This window comes from Triturus cristatus, chromosome 4_1 (assembly GCF_964204655.1).
Source record: "Triturus cristatus chromosome 4_1, aTriCri1.1, whole genome shotgun sequence".
Lineage (NCBI taxonomy): Eukaryota > Metazoa > Chordata > Amphibia > Caudata > Salamandridae > Triturus > Triturus cristatus.
In genome coordinates this window covers 350,815,901-350,833,501 of record NC_140585.1, presented here as the reverse complement: position 1 = coordinate 350,833,501, position 17,601 = coordinate 350,815,901, and the positions used below count along the sequence as shown (strand labels likewise).

At 42.8% G+C, this 17,601-nt stretch overlaps 1 protein-coding gene across 1 annotated transcript in view; it reads right to left on the bottom strand.

Annotated features, from left to right (window-relative positions):
- Positions 1-17,601, bottom strand: part of FAR2 (fatty acyl-CoA reductase 2) — a 438,652-nt gene that overhangs the window by 248,101 nt on the left and 172,950 nt on the right. The window lies entirely within an intron of this gene.

Here is a 17,601-nt window from a genome sequence, read left to right as displayed (position 1 = left end):
GTCTGTTTATCAAATAATCCCTTCTTCTTTGGTTCAGACTGGGACTGCTGGTTACCACTGTTCCCTTGGGAATTATTTTGGGGGTCTTTTGAGAACTCCTTACTTTTAAGTTCTCCCCCCCTCTTACTTCTGGCGGTACCCCTGACCACTCTTTTGGGAGTACCCCCTAGATGCCTATTTGGACACCCTGGTGCTGTCCCAGAAGTCCCCCGCCTAAGCAATCTTTCTGGGGTCAGTAAGCTTTCTGTCCACTAGTTGCTGGCTCAGCTCTGTAAAACAAATTTTGAGCATGTGCCCCCTTAAAGTCAAGTTGTACAACCCATTGTAATCATTAACTGTGCTGCCCCTCACCTAGTCTTCTTAGATGAATCCAAGAAATACACCTAATGCTGATTAGAGAGGTTGTGGCTATCCCCTAACCTTTTCAGGGGCCAGCCAAAATTTAGCTAGAAGAATGACTTTTATGGGAGTGTACCTTGTTCGGTCCTCTATTTCTAGGGCCAGAAGACTGTCGCTCTCCATTGGAAGCATATGCTTCCACAGACCACAACCCCAGTGCTCCTCTGAGATCTTGTGATCTCTCCTGGTGACCTCATAAGCTGCAAACCATTTATCAATGTCATCCTCCACCACATAACTGAGTACCAGATATTTGGGTACACAAACCTTCTTCTCTCGTTCTTACAGTGAGGGCATGATGCTGGACTCTGCTTGTCTAGATTTAAGGTCCAGCTCTCTGAGGCGCTGCTTTCATAAGTGAATATTTTCTCCTCCAAGCCAGCTTCTCCTCCATTTTGTTTGGCCATCTGTAGCCTGAAATCCCTCTCTGCCTTTCAGTCCACCAGCATCTCTAGGGATAGACCATGTGAGGAGACACCACTTCCTGCTCTGGCAAGCTTGTCTACTTTGGCTAAAAACCACTAGAACATTGCCTTATTGTAAACACGGAAGCACTATTACCTCCTTAACCTCAGCACAATCTGTCTTCTCTATCAAGTGCACAATCCAACCTCTTCTAATCACAAAGTACACAAGAGAGCGTTGCCAAGTAACCTGATCCTACTCCTTCTAACCTAATACACCATAAACTACCTCTCGACCCTAGAGCTTCTTTATCCCCATAACACCACAGAAAATAATGACGTCCCGGGCAGCCTGATCCTACCCTACATAGCCTCAGAACCCCTTAAATGCCCCCACAAAAATATTTGTTGGGTGGTTCACCTTTACTGTTTGTAGTAGAGTACTACTAATAGGGCTGAGCGCCTCCTAGACTAGGGTAGGGACATTCGACGTGAAGGTAATTGGGAGGTAGAGCAGACTGCAGAGAGGATAGTGGTACCCCTAATGGGGTACCCAGAAATTTCTGACAATATCATGTCCTGTTACCAGATGAATGATGTTTGGTCAGTATATTCTGCAACCATGCAATTAGGTCATTCAATTCAGAAATCTGCCTAGAGATGGTCCAGTTAGCCACAATGTTCATGCAGTGACAGAAGTCACTTCTTTGGCATTTGGACCCCTTCAAATCCTTTCTAATTATTTTGGCCACTTCAATCATTGCAAAGTCAGGTGACCACTTCTTCCTCTTGGGAAGTCTCTAGTGGAATTAGATGGCCGGACCTCACACAGCCTATCTTTTGGTACACTGTAATCAGTACATTTATGACGAGCAATATGATTGGCTTACTATCAGTTATAAATGTTGTGGGTGCCAATAAGATCGACAGGATACCTGGATCTAAAATGTTATCGGTCCAGTAAGGGTTCCAACAGCTCTCATAGGTCCATGTCTTCTCCTGCCTCCCCGAACTGAGGGAACTATCCTGGCTAGAGGTTCTTTTAGATGTCACTGGGCATATTTATGGCAATGAGCCCAGGGGGAGTGGAGGAGATGAGAGAAAGGCTCGAGGACCCACTGCTGGCTGGATTTGCATAAACCCTGGCGCACAGCCTGTGTTTTTCCATGGTGTCACACATCCAGTGTTTGAGTTCATGCTATTGTTTTTACATCCTCTGCCTCACACTAATAATGGCATTCACCTTTATATTAAAGATATTTCACCTTTTGTTCCTGGGCCATGATCTTGTCACACAGTTTCAAAGGAGCTATGACATCTTCTTCACAAAGTCATCATCAAGCACAGTGATGAGCCTGTGGAGAGATTTAGCAAGACTTTCTCCTGCCGCAAAATTAGACAAGTGAAGCCAAGCAACGCAAATTCTTGATATGGTAGTTAGTTTCGAAGGTGAACTTTATTGCACTGTAAAAGTGTCCTTCTTTAGAGCAAATAGTGCTTTGTGTTGCATTACTTTACGTCAAGGGGATGTGTCCTGGTTTATACTACGGAGTTCCATCGTAGCCTCACATGGTTCTTCAATCAAAGCCTGATCTACTAAAGATGTTAGACAGGGCTTGTTGGAGAAACCTTTTCTTTTTATCTCTCCTAACCTTTCACACATTGTATTTGTGCTGAACTTCAGAGCACACATCCACCATGTGAAATGTCTTATGGTTTGTCTAGGTCTACTCTAGGAGCTAGACAGTGGAGCAGCGTAAATTTGGCTCCACCCATTTATATTTTGACCCCGCCATATATACATACACATGGTCTCATCTATTTATGTGATTTAATGTCACTAGCATGATATAGTGCATGCTAACGTTTTCCTTAGTGTCACCGAATTGTAGTTCTCATATATATATATATATAATATGCATTTTTGTGGTTTGAATAATATTGCTAATTCCTGTGTAATCATTTAAATGGTAATCAGCATTTACCTTATGCCTGTATACGTATCCATAACCATGCATTAAAACGTGTACTGAGTTATTGTTTGACCAATGGCCTTAAGCATTTTATTGTTTAAACTTCAATGCGAAAGCTTGCTTAGGTTGCAATGTTTTTCTCTCCTCTGCAGGTGCATTCGTATGACCTCATGGTTAGTGAAACACACATTATATATGAGAGATAGTGAGGCTTGAAAGTATCATTGGCGAGGACAAGAAGTGCTAACAAACAAAGGGAGGACCACGGTCTGTGCTGTGTCTGGAGATGGAAGGAATCCAAGGATGTTCTAATCTGCAGATCATAAGAAGGGGGTTTCAAGTATGGTTGCCAGTTTTTTACTGTGAGAATCTGGACGAGCCATAGACACATGATATGAGATTCTTGAATGTTCTTTTGTGGGTTTAGTTGATTATCACAACTTAGCTTTACAGAGAATCCTTTTAGACTTTGAGGGGTACAGACCTCTTTGCTTTTTCTCTGCTATGTGGCTTTATGCTATACAATACCGTTGATTTGAGAGAAGTTCTACATAAGCTGTCCACAATGCTGACACCTTTCTGCTTTATTGGATCAAATTAGGGTTTCCCCAGTCATACTAATTAGGTTAGGCTTAGTTAGGTAATCTGACTCTACTCATGCATAGGCAAGGGAAATGTAAATCATATCCTTATCTTCAAATTCTGTTTTTAATCTGTAGTAGTGATTCTGTATTTTTACAATGTATTCTTTTGACGAGTGTATATCAGCTTAGCTCTGAATTTGTAATACATCTATACCTAATTCCATTTACCAACTTTGAGTCCTCACTGTGTAGCCAAATAGGTTACACTGTAAATTGAATTTGCGGATGATGCTAGCGCCTCTTTATTCCCCAGGCACCTAGAAAGTTCAGTTGCAGGGAGATTTGGACAAATGGTCCAAAGTGCTTGAGCAGCAGCCTGTTTGTGCTACACTGCAGGGGAAGCGAGCTGCAGCAGAACATTTTTTATACAATTAGCGCTACGCTGCTTTCTTTTCTTTGTGTAGCATAGTGCTGCAACTTTGGTTGCTGTACTGTGTTGCACAAAAAAAAAATCTGCCCCATCTTCTGTTTGCACTCCTAGTTACATTGTTCTGATTTGGTGTCCCTAAAGACATGCTATAAGAACTAATATCCAGTCCCCAGATTCTCACACTGGTATAAAAAGTGTGCTTCTGTGTGTTTTAGGTGTGGCTACAACCAGCTAAGTATGGATGGTCCTTTTTAATTCACTTTTTAAAAAAACTACAATTGGAAGAACTACGGAGATTGAGTGCTGTGTCAACCCCTTTAGGACATTGGATTTTATGTTTTTTTTCGTGCTTTTGCATTGCTTGGTTAAGTTGTCTATCAAGCACCAGTCATTATTAGAATAGTTACATAGTCCAATTTGATTTCCCATTAGTGTTTTGGCAATGGGTAGCAAGTAGTACATTTTTGGAGCGCAATTGTGATGCGACATGTAGCATCTCCATGAGAGCTAATGTTTGTTCTTTGATGTATTTATTGGCTGAGATAATGGCTCTTGAATTGTTGATTTATGTTTTTTGTTTAGGAAGGGCATTCTGTTCGGATGTCTCAGCCGGTCATAAAATTGCAAGTCTATTAAATAATTGCCTTTGAGCTGTCATTTGTCTTAAATTATAGTCATGATAACGTATTGTTTGATTTACATCGTTTTCACTTCACAAAGTAAAGGATTGTGCGCATGTCGGATTTCTTAAAAATGCTATGAAAATACTGACTCTTTTTCAAGAGTATCTATCAATAGGAGATTTTTTTCAGGACAATTGAAGCAGGACACATAAAGCCACCCAACTATTATCAAACACTTCCTCTAACACAAATACAGCCCCTTTGTGTACACCAAGGCTTGATTTTCTGTCTAACTGATTAGATGTTATGTGTCATCTCTGTGATTTTGGAAGTTTCTGTGGCTGCAACACACACCTACAGAATGTGTCGGCCACAGTTCACGGTTTGGGTGTATTTTCCTGTACCTCACAGTTCGAATTCCCCCCCAGATATAGAGACAAATGTAATGCATGCCCTAGAGTTGCAGGATCTTGTGAATGTGAAAAGAACGCTACAGCTGCTAATAACAGGCTAAATGCTCCTGAATTGAAAAAGCAGAGTAACAGAAGAAGCCGAGAGGGTTAAATGATAGCCCATAATTTAAATGAGGCTGTTAATCTCTAGTGGGGGAGGGGACGTCTAGCCTATAGAAGGAACCGCAGTGTTTTAAATGTATTGATTGTACCTAAACAAATTGGTCAAGCGTTGCCAGGTGCATTTTTTATCTCAGAAAACTAGAAATGAAATTTATCCTATATTAAGTCATGTTTGGGTCATCTAGAATACTGAATGCCAGAACACGCGCCCCAGCTTGGATGCAAATAATAATCCAGTATCACCATTGGACAATGACCTGGAGCCAAAGAAAGCTCCACCTGGCCATCACCTCACTCAGCAGCAGAGTGGAGTATGGAACACTTTCCCTAGAAGCCCCCCAGACCTGCCCTGATGACCTCCGGCTCACCCGCCATTCGTACTCCTGTGAGCAGGTGGTAAATGTGAGCCGAAGCAACCCAAGAATGGGGCACACCCTGTGGGAAAGGACATAGTAATTCCATATTTCCTAGGTTATTCTCCATTCTGGTGATTTAAGCTTGTAATGACCGGGATTAGTTGGGGAGATGCCACCCAGATTCGGTAATTCCACTCTCCCGGCCATCTTGCATCTTGGAACGAGGCCCAAACACCTTCTATACACACACACAATAATTTTCAAAATCAAGTTTGTAAACGTTGTCCACAAAACTCAAGAACAGTGCTGTAGCATAACCAGAAAACCCTGCAATCCAGTGGTTATTTTCCAATCAATCCACACTTTGCTAAATTTGCTAACCGTCTACTTTACATCCTTAGTTAATGCTTTCCATGTTCCCAAGTCAATGTTTTAACTTCTCTCCTGATATCGAATTCCATGTCATAGAACATGGAAAGAACAATAGAAATAAGATTACATTCTGTTGTTTAGGTGACACGTTTAGGTTTCACAGATTTTACTCCCCAACCTATTTTATCACTTTGTATACCTTTCATTGGAATAACTGGAAAAAAATATATATGCAAAGATGGTGCAATACGTAAGTTTTATAAGTCACACAAGCTCATTCGGGCAATGACTGGGATCATTATTATTGTACTGTTACTAGTGCCTGTGGTAGCAGTAATAGTAATAATCGAACAGATCCCACAATTCTGGCAAACTCCCTGGCCCAGGGATGCGCGTCGCAATCTCTTCGTACCCTCCAAACAACCAGCAAACAACCGCATGTACTAAAAACAGGCCAGCAAATACAAGAAAACATCTCGCCAGAAACCTGCTACCGTCATAAACACCCGCGTCCACTCTTCGGGAAAATACCAGCCCAACCTGTTCTGGCCAAATTAAAGGGAGACTGCAAAGCTGACGCCAGTTGAGTGACGTCCGACGCGTGCTGGGCTGTGCGTGCTGCACACCACACGATTCCCGGAAACCCGGAAACGCTGCAACATGTTGGCTCTGGGCTAGCGTGGTTGGGCCAGTTTTCAGGGCATCCTTTTGTGGTGACATCAAGGAACACACCCAGTGATTACTGGAAGCCACCATAATCTCTCCCATCTAGGAACTGAACTGAAACCTGTGACTGCCAAAATAACCAAAGCGGGGTGCACCGTTGGAACCCGCTAAATGAAATACTAAGAACACAGTATGAGCTATGTGAACCAAAAGATGCGGTAAGTGAACACCATCACAATGAGACTTTATGGAAACAACAGACGCCTGGGAACAGGGAAAAAATCAGTTCAATAAATCAAAGCAAGAACAGTTGTTCTCTTTTTTCAAGATTACCAACGCGGGCAGAAGCACCAACAAACGCATATAGAGGAAGCTGCCATAAATCTGTGCTTTCAACTGCACAAACTGGTGAGAGTAGAGAACCGAGGGGGCCCTTGTTGCAGGGGTGGAGAAACGCTGTTCCACACTGTGATACGCATAATATTTCATATGCACCGAACCAGGAAAAACGTTAAAATTGGTTAACACCTTTCTGTACAAAAGACAGTCGCTCCGGTGCACATAAAGAGAAAAACATGGCATCAGATTGACAAAAGACTTCCAGGCACTGGAATCACTCCACTAACTGCTCTGACATCTAAGGAGAGCTGGCCAATTAGATCAGAGGATAAAGGTCACCCATGAAATATGCATTGCTTTCGCATATCCTATTTAGTTTCCCTACCAGCAAACCACCCACAGCCAAATGTAATATGTTCCATGCTAGTACCTCAGACATCACAGCAGCTGCTCCATGGTCTAGGATCCTGACAGCTTGAAGTGGGAGTGACATGGCTAGGGAGGGGTCAGAATATAAAGAGACCTGGGCGTGGACCACTCAACAAACTGGGAAGGCCTAGAATCAGGCTACACCTTTAGTGGTGTGAGGAGGCTGACAGGAAACGATGTCCTGTCGTTCATCAATCTCTGCTTTTGCTGGCGATGACCCTTTCTGTGATGGTTGTCTGGTGATTTTGCATGTGTTCTGCACCAGTCCCTCGGTCATGCATTGCGCAAGGACGTATACACCGAGATAACTTACAAGGACATATTGATTACTAAAAAGCGACCCCGGATTTCTGCTGGCTGCAGAAGCCATACCATTCTGTAGTGGTAGATGGTTGATGAGTCAGGAACCTAACCTGCACCGAAGGAAGCTCTCTGAATATCTCAGAGACAGTGACTACGCAACTGGAACATGGGGGCAGCATAGTAAGTAATCAAGAATTTGTGCAAGAAGACATAGTGGTGTGTCTCATTTTTTTCCCTCTTGGGGTTTGCCAACAATTATTTCAACCATCAGCCTGTTTGGTTTGTGAACTGCTTAGCTGCCGGGATAGTTAACTTTGTGTTCCAGGCTAGATCCATGCGCATAAGGTGCTTCCCAGTGCAGGCAAAGAAGAGGTTTACACAACATCCTCGAAACACTGGCACCTATCCAAAAATTGTGAGAGTGGGCCACATTAGTATAATATATAACATCCTTGGGTTACAGCAATATGGGCCATGGACTAAATGTATTAGAAGTCAAAGAGGACTAATCTCTGATTCTTTTCCACCACAACCTCCTCCAGGATATTTCCTGAAATCATGAAACCAGTCTCTGGGTCTTGTTTCAGAATATAACAAGTGCCACCTACTAGGCTTCTTGTTGCTATGCTGACCTCATCTAAAACAATTTTGACTCCCTCCTCAAATATGCTGAAAATGTGCTAAGTTAAAACCAATGTCTGTTTCAGAGGATTGGACCTTTAAATAATGTGGCCCTCCATGGCAAAGTGTGACATAAATATGGGCACATTTTAAATGTGAGATGCAAGTGAAGTCATGCAGCAAAGCTGCAGCTGAAATCACAACATGGAAGATGGCTAGGGGCCCTGGTGGTGAACTCATGACTTCACCTGAGGGTTCCACAAAGGGAAAAATAAGTAAGGGACACAAACTTTAATTCCATTGTTAAAAGCCTTCATTGGAAAAACATGGCATTATCTCTTTCTAATGGCTCACCATTCTTCTGCTGTGCCATCACTCCGAAGATGTATAGACCGAAACATGCTCCAGCCATGTGTGAACATGCATATTCACGCTTACTGTGTTGTAATGCTGTGTAGGAAGCACATACTTGCCTCAGGTTTTATTAAATTAATCCTGGCTAAAATACATGAAACAGCAATCGTGTGCTGAAAAACAATCTTAGTGCAAGCTCCTCCAACTTACATTTTATGATCACTTGCATCAAAGCATCAGCTCAAAAACACCAAGCACTGCAAAAAAATCTTAATCCCACAATCTTAGAAATTGGAACGAGTAATAAAATGTTGATATAAAATCTAGTAATCAAAAAGATCAACGATTAAGGCAAGAAAGAAAATCTTACTCTCGTCGAACTACAGTTTTCTAGCATCTGTATCATTCATAGCCTCATATTCATGCTTTGACTTACTCCCTGACAATAGAGAATCATTCAATGTATGTAACACTAAGGTTACTATGAAAGTTTCCGACATGGTTTCCATGCCGGTCTGTCCGGAAGGGAAACCATGTCGGAAAGCATCTTTGGGGGCCCACAGCAGGGCCCCCTAGGGGACACGGCCTCCAGTTGAAGGCCGATGGGCAACCTATGGTGCCCCCCATTGATCCCTGTACCTTGTGGCAGGTACCTTGAGGTGCCTGCCACATGGTGCAGGGATGAACCGCACCTCCCATTTCACTATGGGAGCATGCATTATGGCCGGTTTACGGTCAGAATGCATGCTGCCATATTAAAATGTAGGAATGCGACTGAACAATGTTCGGTCGCATCCCAATGAGGCAGACGGGACCGCCGACTGGGTGTCGGTAGGTCCCATGACCGATGCGGTGCCGGGCGGAAGTGATTCCGCCAGAAATTGTAATGACCTCCTTAGTGAAATCCTGTGATAGCAGCATAGGAATCCTAGATAAAATATTTAAACTCCATGTTTTAGTATTTCATCTTTCAACGACTACATTAAGGTATCTTTCTAAAGCTAAGATGGCTTGCTTGCTTTCACAAGCCCTTACCCTGCTGACCCAGTAGCCCCACCCTTAGCCACCATTTTAGCTACATTGTGAAAACCTATACAATGTCTCATGAATGCATTAAAGAAATCAAATATCGTGACACACAAATATCACAATGCAAAATTATCGTTGATGAGTATATCGTTTTTTGAGGAAAGTAATATCGTTTTCATTATTTAGTGGTAAAAATATTGTTTTTTTAATTCGTTTAGTGTGTTTTAGTTGAAATATTAATTTTATGTTACTATTGTTTATATAAATGGTATTCATTATTTTTAAAGCATGGCTTGTAATTTTAAGTGAATCTACATTTTTAATTAATATTTAATTATGATTTATAGTGTCGTAGTGGGTTGTTGGGTTTGTAGGTGGATAGGGAGTGAAATTAATTAAGTAATATTTAGTCAGGTATTACTTGAGAAATTTAACTATAAGATTCATATTTATATTTATTATGTAATTTATGTAACTGATTTATTTTAGTTATATGTTATTTGTGGGCAGGTAGATTTGTAGGGATACAGGGTGGGGAGTAACTTAAATAATAATTAATTGCAATTAATGATTAAATGTTAATTCAATATTTAATTGATTTTTAATTATGTAAAATATGGAATACTGCTTTCCACTTACATTTTAATTGCAGGGTGCTAGGTTTGTAAGGATATAAGGTTGGAAGGTAATTAAATAAAAATTAACTATTATTTGTAAAATAATTATTCAATTGAATATTAGATATGTAAATTGTGGAATACTGTTTATTTTCATTTTACTTTAGTTGCAAGATGCTCGGGTTGCAGGGGTGTAGAGTGGGAAGTTAATTAAGTAATAATTACCAATTTTGATTGTTAATTAATAACTTAATATATTTTAATAATATAAATTATAGAATAGTTCTTTTAAATTATTTTTTGGTGCTGGCTGCTAGGTTTTTAGTGGTACAGGATGGGAAGGTAATCATTTATTTCTTAATTGATAACTAACATTTTATTGATTAATAATTAAGTAAATTGATTGTTTTTAGTTTTTTAATACAGGCACACACACACATATATATATTCTTTTATGTTCATTTTTTTATTTATTAAGAGTTTAATATTTTTCTAAACTCATGGGGTTACTCATGTATGTGATGTGTTTGAACAGAAGTATTTTCCCTACTCTTGTTTAGGCTGCAGTAGGAATAGTAAAATTAACCTTTTCGCTGTTCAGCACTTTCCCTACTCTTACGCTGTTTGGAATGGGAATAGAACATTTTATAACTCTGAAATCCAATGTTCTCTCTACTTGTTGCAGAGACTTGAGTGGGAATAGTTAATTTTACACCTCCAAAGTCCATCACATTCACTACTGTTGCACTGACTGGAGTTTTGCCATGTTGTATGCCAGTGTGGCTGCTGTCCAGCGTGGCTACAAGTTAGTGGCGTGGAGTGGCGTAGAGTGACATGGGGGGAGTAGAGTGCCGTACGCTGGATTTTTTGGAATAGAGTGTCGTGGAGTAGAGTGTCGTAGAGTTGAGTAGAGTTCACTGGTTCAGTGTAAGAGAGTGTCGTAGAGTGCAGTGTCAGAGTGCAGTGCCATAGAGTGGTGCAGAGTGGAGTGTAGTATGGTGGAATAGGGTAGAGTGGACTGAGGTGGTGGGGTGGACTGGACTGGAGTAGATTGGGGTAGATTGGATTGGGGTAGAGTGGGTTGGATTGAGTGGAGTAGGGTGGATTGGAGTGGGTGGACTGGATTGGCATGGGGTGGATTGGAGTGGATTAGACTGGATTGCAGTGGGGTGGTTTGTATTGAGGTGGATTGGAGTGAGGTAGATTGTTTTGGATTGGAAGGGGGTGGATTAGAGTGGGGCTGTCTCTTTTAGATTAGAGTGGGGAAGACTGCAGTGGGGTAGAATTGAGTAGGGCAGATTGGAGTGGGGCAGATTGTTTTGGATTGGAATGGGGTTGATTGGAGTAGGCAGATTGTTTTGGATTGAGTGGGGCAGATTGTTTTGGATTGAAGTGGGATAGATTGTCTTGGATTGAAGTGGGATAGATTGTCTTGGTTTGAAGTGAGGCAGATTATTTTGGATTGAGTGGGGCAGATTGTTCTGAATTGGAGTGGGGCAGTTTGGAGTGGGGTGGATAGTTTTGGATAGGAGTGGGGCAGATTGGAGTACGGTAAATTGTTTTTGATTGGAGTGGGGAAGGTTGGAGCGGTATGGATTGAAGTGGGGGAATTGTGGTGGATTGGAGTGTGGTGAATTGGGATGGAGTGGGTGGATTGGGTGAGGTGGATTGGAGTGGGGCAAATTGGAGTTGGACAGATTGGAGTGGGCGAACTGTAGTGGGCAAATTGTTTTAGATTGGAGTTGGGTGGATTAAAGTGGGGCTGTCTGTTTTGAATTGGAGTAGAGCAGACTGGAGTAGGAAAGATTGGAGTAGGGTAATTGTTTTGGATTGGAGTGGGGCATATTAGAGAGGGGTCAACTGGAGTAGGCAGATTGTTGTGGATTGGAGTGGGTGAATTGGACTGGGGCAGATTGTTAAGGATTGGAGTGGGGCAGATTGCTTGGATTGAATTGGGGCAGATTGTTTGGATTGAAGTGGGCAGATTGATTTAGACTAGAGTGGGGAAGATTGGAATAGGGTAGATTGTTTGGGGTTGGAGTGGGATGAATTGGAGTGGGGCAGATTGTTTTGGGTTGGAGTGTGCAGATTGTTTTGGATTGGAGTGGAGTAGATTGGAATGAGGTTGACTAGATTGGGATGAGGTGGATTGTACTGGGGTGGGGTAGATTGGATTGGGCTGGATTGGATTGATGTGGGTTGGACTGGATTGTGGTAAATTAGAGTATGGGTGGATTGGGGTGAGGTTGATTGGATTGGATTTGAGTGTGGCAGACTGGAGTGGGGCGGACTGGTGTGGGACAGATTGGAGTGGGGCAGATTATTTTGGACTGGAATTGGGTGGATTAGAGTGGGGCTGTCTCTTTTGGATTGGAGTGGGGCAGACTGGAGTGGGGTAGACTGGAGTTGGGTAGATTGGAGTGGGGCAAATTGTTTTGGATTGGAGTGGGGTGGGTTGGAGTAGGAAGATTGTTTTGAATTGAGTGGGGCAGATTGTATTGGATTGAAGTGGGATTTATTGTCTTGGTTTGAAGTGAGGCAGATTATTTTGGATTGAGTGGGGCAGATTGTTTTGAATTGGAGTGGGGCAGATTGTTTTGGATTGGAGTGGGGCAGATTGGAGAAAATTGTTTTAGGTTGGAGTGGGGTGAATTGTTATGGAGTAGGCAGATTGGGGTGATGTGGATTGGACTGGAGTGTGGCGGTCAGAGTGGGACAGATTGATTTGGATTGAAGTGGGGCAGATTGTTTGGGATTGGAAGAGGGCAGATTCTTTGGGATTGCAGTGGGGCAGAATGTTTTGGAGTGGGACAGATAGTTTTGGATTGGATTGGGGCAGACTAGAGTGGGGTGGGTTGGGAGGATTGGATTGTGGAGGGTTGGAGTGGATTTGATTGGTGTGTGTGGTTTGGATTGGGGTGACTAGTTTGGATTAGAGTGGGGTGGTTTGGATTGGTCTGTGTGGATTGAATTGAGTGGGGCTGAGTTGAGTGGGGTGGTATTGGGTGTACTGCATGATTATGTGTTAAAGCATTGTTTCAGAAATTTCACATAAGAAAGAAAGGATGTCGCTTTGCAATAACATAATCCTAATTTTTGAGAATAGCACCCATGATCAAAAATAAAGTAAAACATGAATGCAAGGTGAGAAAAGAAGACTTGCCAAAATAAAATAAAGTTAACTTTAGAAATTAAATCTTTGCAATTTTGTTTGTCCTGTTGGGTATTTTTTTTCTGTTTGCAGGGCACTAAAAGTTAACAAGAACAAAATTGTACCTCAGTCACGTCAGGAGCAGGGGACGGGCACTGATTACATTGAATCAATCTGTGCTTGGTCCCTGCTTCCCAGAGATGAACGGAAATGATGTTAGGTCTGCAATGACTAATTACTAGGCTGTCAAGAGGAGTGCCATGCAAGCCAACAAATGGTAAGAAACTGGTGGGCTTCTTGCAGGCTTGACCTTAAAAATAACTTATAGGAAAAGCAGCTGATCCATGGAAATTAGTTGGGCGGGCATGTCTCCCACAACATGGTGCATCACAGTAAGGAGTTGTGGAAGTGTCCTTCACATAGTTATATGAAGTAGCAGGAGAACGATCCCTCACAATATAGGTAGAGAATGGTAGGAGATGAGTGTAAAACTTTGCACAAAACATGAGCATCATGGGCAGCAGCTCTTAAAATAGGTAGGTCACTGGAAGTAAATGTTATATCATGCATATTTGTAAAGCGCACTATCTCCTGGGGGGGAGGGGGTGTACAGGTGCTGAAACTCACCTTTACAAAATATACACCATAGATAACAACTGTGCCAACCTCACTAACATTTACAAAATAGACCGACAGGAAGCAATCATCATTTCAAGACTCCCCCACCAAACATGTACACACGGCTAGCAGGGACAGGTGTGCTAAGCTACCTGGGGGCATTAGGTCATGTAGCAGGCATTAAAGTTGTTCTTGATTTCACGTAACAGTACCTTACATGAACTGATGTTTACAGGCATGGTTTTTGAAGTAAAACAGAAATGCAAAGTGCGATTGGATTAAACGTTTGAGTTGTTGATTGTGTTACACATAATGGGGCCCACTGGCACCATTTATAAGTGTGCAAGCAACAATTCTGAAGAGAGAAAGTAATACCTGATGTTCTGAGAATACACTAAAACACCAATTGCAGTTATCATCCTGACAGTGTAATCGATTGTTGTTGTTATACATTACCGCTCCAAACTATAACATGCATGGATTTCAGGCATCGCGCCTGCAGGACTAACTTTGCATTTCAAACACTTCTTTTGTTGTATATATTGCTTGTTGCAATGTATCAGGAAAGTTGTTCAGGGGCTCCCTTTCGGCTTGAGTGCATAAGGGAAAGAAATGCAAAACTTACCCACACCACAGTTTTAAAGAGGTATCATGACTGGGGAAAGATTCAGTTCAATTTCCTGTGTGTCAGACAGATTCGGACAGGCTACAGGAAAAGAGAGAAACTTTCTGTCCCTCTTTGGAATTTCACGCTCTTTTTCTCTAGTCAGGTCAGACGCCTGGCACGCACGCAGAGACAATGCTGAGAGGAGTTAACTTTTCATGCAGGTGGTCTATTGTGCCTCCGCCTCAGAGGTCATACCCAGGACAAACCGCCTTCCTCCTTCTGCAGGCTGCTGTCAGCAACACAACAAGCTGCTGTGTTTTCAAAGGGGCCACATTGCAGAGGTTATTTTTCTTTAGTAAGGCTGCATTTCAAGGTTGAATATTTTCATCTTACATTATGCACATTAAAATATGAAGAGTTGTAATAATACCGTACAAGCTGCATGCGTTGTTTGGGGGGCCAACAAATAACATGGACTGGCCCGGCCCCCAAATGCCTCGCGTAGCTACGGCCCTGGGCTACCGAGGAGTCAATTCAGTTACAAGGACTGATGCACAACCCATCCCCAGAGCTGATGAGCTCATAGATCGGTTGGGAGCTGGCAGGTACCTTAGTACGTTTGACATAACGTCTGGGTACTGGCAGATTGCCTTAACTGATGGGGCCAAGGAGAGGTCTGCATTTTCAACCCCAGAGGGGTACTACCAATTCCGGGTGATGCACTTTGGGTTGAAGAATGCCCTTTTCACCTTTCAGAGGTCAGTCAACCAGGTGTTGGCTGGACTGGAGGATTTCAGTACTGCCTACCTGGATGACATTACAATGTTCAGTGCCACTTGGGAGGAACATCTGCAATACCTCTGGGAAGTTTTGAAGGCCCTGCAGAGGCAGGCCTCACGATCAAGAGAAGCGGTGCCAGATCATGGGGATCAGTGGTGTACTTAGGATACCCGGTTGGAAGCGGCCATGTAGCGCCCATACAGCCTAAGATTGACACCATTCTGGCTTGGGAAGACCCAGACAGAGGTGTGAGCCTTTTTTTAGGCCTCACCGGATATTACAGTAGATTTGTCAAGGGGTATGGCACCATCGTTGCCCCCTTGACTGAGCTGACTTCCAGGAAGCAGCCCAGGAAGGTGAACTGGACTCATGCCTGTCAGAAAGCTTTTGATGCCCTGTAATCTGCTATGTGCATGGTGCCCGTGTTCAAGGCGCCCAACTTCTCAAAAGAATTTGTGGTGCAGAAAGATGCTTCAGAGCATGGTGTGAGGGCTGTTCTCTCACAAATTAATGTTGAGGGCCTAGACCAACCTGTAGCCTTCATTAGTAGGAGGTTACTTCCACGGGAACAGAGGTGGAGTTCGATTGAGCGCAAGGCTTTTTCTGTGGGCTAGGCACTGAAGAAGCTGAGGCCCTACTTGTTTGGGACTCACTTCTGGGTTCAGACTGACCACAGGCCCATCAGATGGTAGATGCAGATGAGGGATGAGAACCCAAAACTGTTGAGGTGGTCCATTTCCCTACAGGGGATGGACTTTACGGTGAAACACCGCCCTGGTACAGAACACGCCAATGCTGATGGTCTGTCCAGAAGTGTATCCCCCTTACCCTGACTAGGAAGAAGGGTCTCTACTTGGACAAAGGTGCAAACCATTGCCAACTAGAGACCCCCATTTTTAACAATATCCGATCCTTAAACAATCTCCTACTCAATAAAAACCTTATACAGCACTACAAAGGTCAAACGCATACCAGAGGCACAACCTTGGATCCTATCATAGCACACAAAGAAGCGTACAAGTATTGACAACATACTGACAGTCGACTGGTTGGATCACCATATCATTCTGTTCCATATCAACCAAATGGAATTACCCCCATTCACACTCAGAAAAACATACAATGGTCCCCCAACGTACGTCCGATTCCTCTGGATGACCTGGAAGATAGAATGATGTCTCTACTTTCCTCTCCACAGACATTCGTAACATCTAACTATAACTCAACAATGTCATCCATCCTAGACCAACTAGCACCCTGGAAACTTAAAAAAATTAGAGACACTCTCTTGAGACCCTGGTTCAACAAAGACCTCAACGCTGAAAGAAGACAACTGAGAGTGGCAGAAAGACTCTGGAGAATGAAACCCTGCTCATTCCATGCTCTACAGCTCTGAATGGAACGTAAAAAAGCCTAAAAACCACACTGAAAAAGAAAAAAATGCATTCTTCTGCAGAGTCCTAGATAAAGCAGAAGAAACGCCCCAAAGAACTTTTCAATATCATTAAACAGAAACCTCAGAAACCAGCAAAACAAAATCCCCATCTCTCCAAAGAACACTGTGACAAATTTGTGAAATTCTTCAATGATAAAATCACAATGATCGAACTCTCCTTAGACAACCACAATCTACCATTTGTGAAATTCTTCAATGATAAAATCACAATGATCGAACTCTCCTTAGACAACCACAATCTACCATCCACTGGTAACCTTCCCCTCAGTACCGAGGGAAGCAACTCACTTTCACTCTCACCAAATTCCCAAGGAATGGCCATTCACCCTAAGCCCTCTGGATGCTATATATACCTAGGATCCCCCTCAACTAACAGAAGCTGGAAGACATTCAACTCGCTCACGGAGGAGGACATCTCAAAAATGATACTGAATTCCAAGCCCGCCCAGTGGCGGCTGGTGAGTTCTAAAATTGGTGTGGTGGAAATTTCGGACCCGATCCCAAAATGAAGGGGGAAGCAGCGGGTCTCCTCGTGAACATTTATGAACGAATAGATTCAAATGGTGTATTTTATATCATACATTTACTACACATTTTTTAATGAAAAGTTAGCACACTTCTTACAGCTTTTTGTATCCAAGCACCCTCCCTACCATGTGCATCAGTTTTGTTATGTTGGTTCGTCTGGCACGTCTAATAATCCGGTAGGGCATCCAGGCACTGGAGCAGTCTCCTAGCACTCCTGGTATCAGTGCGCCTGACCTCTTACAAGCCCTCCCAGTCGAGTATTCCTATTTGGCACCCTTCATACAGCCTTTCAGTCATGCATTCACTGCTCTTTTAACCCTTCCACAACCGTGAACTCTTCTTGCACTGCCCCAACCAGGCACCTCCTATATTCCTTCTCACAACCAT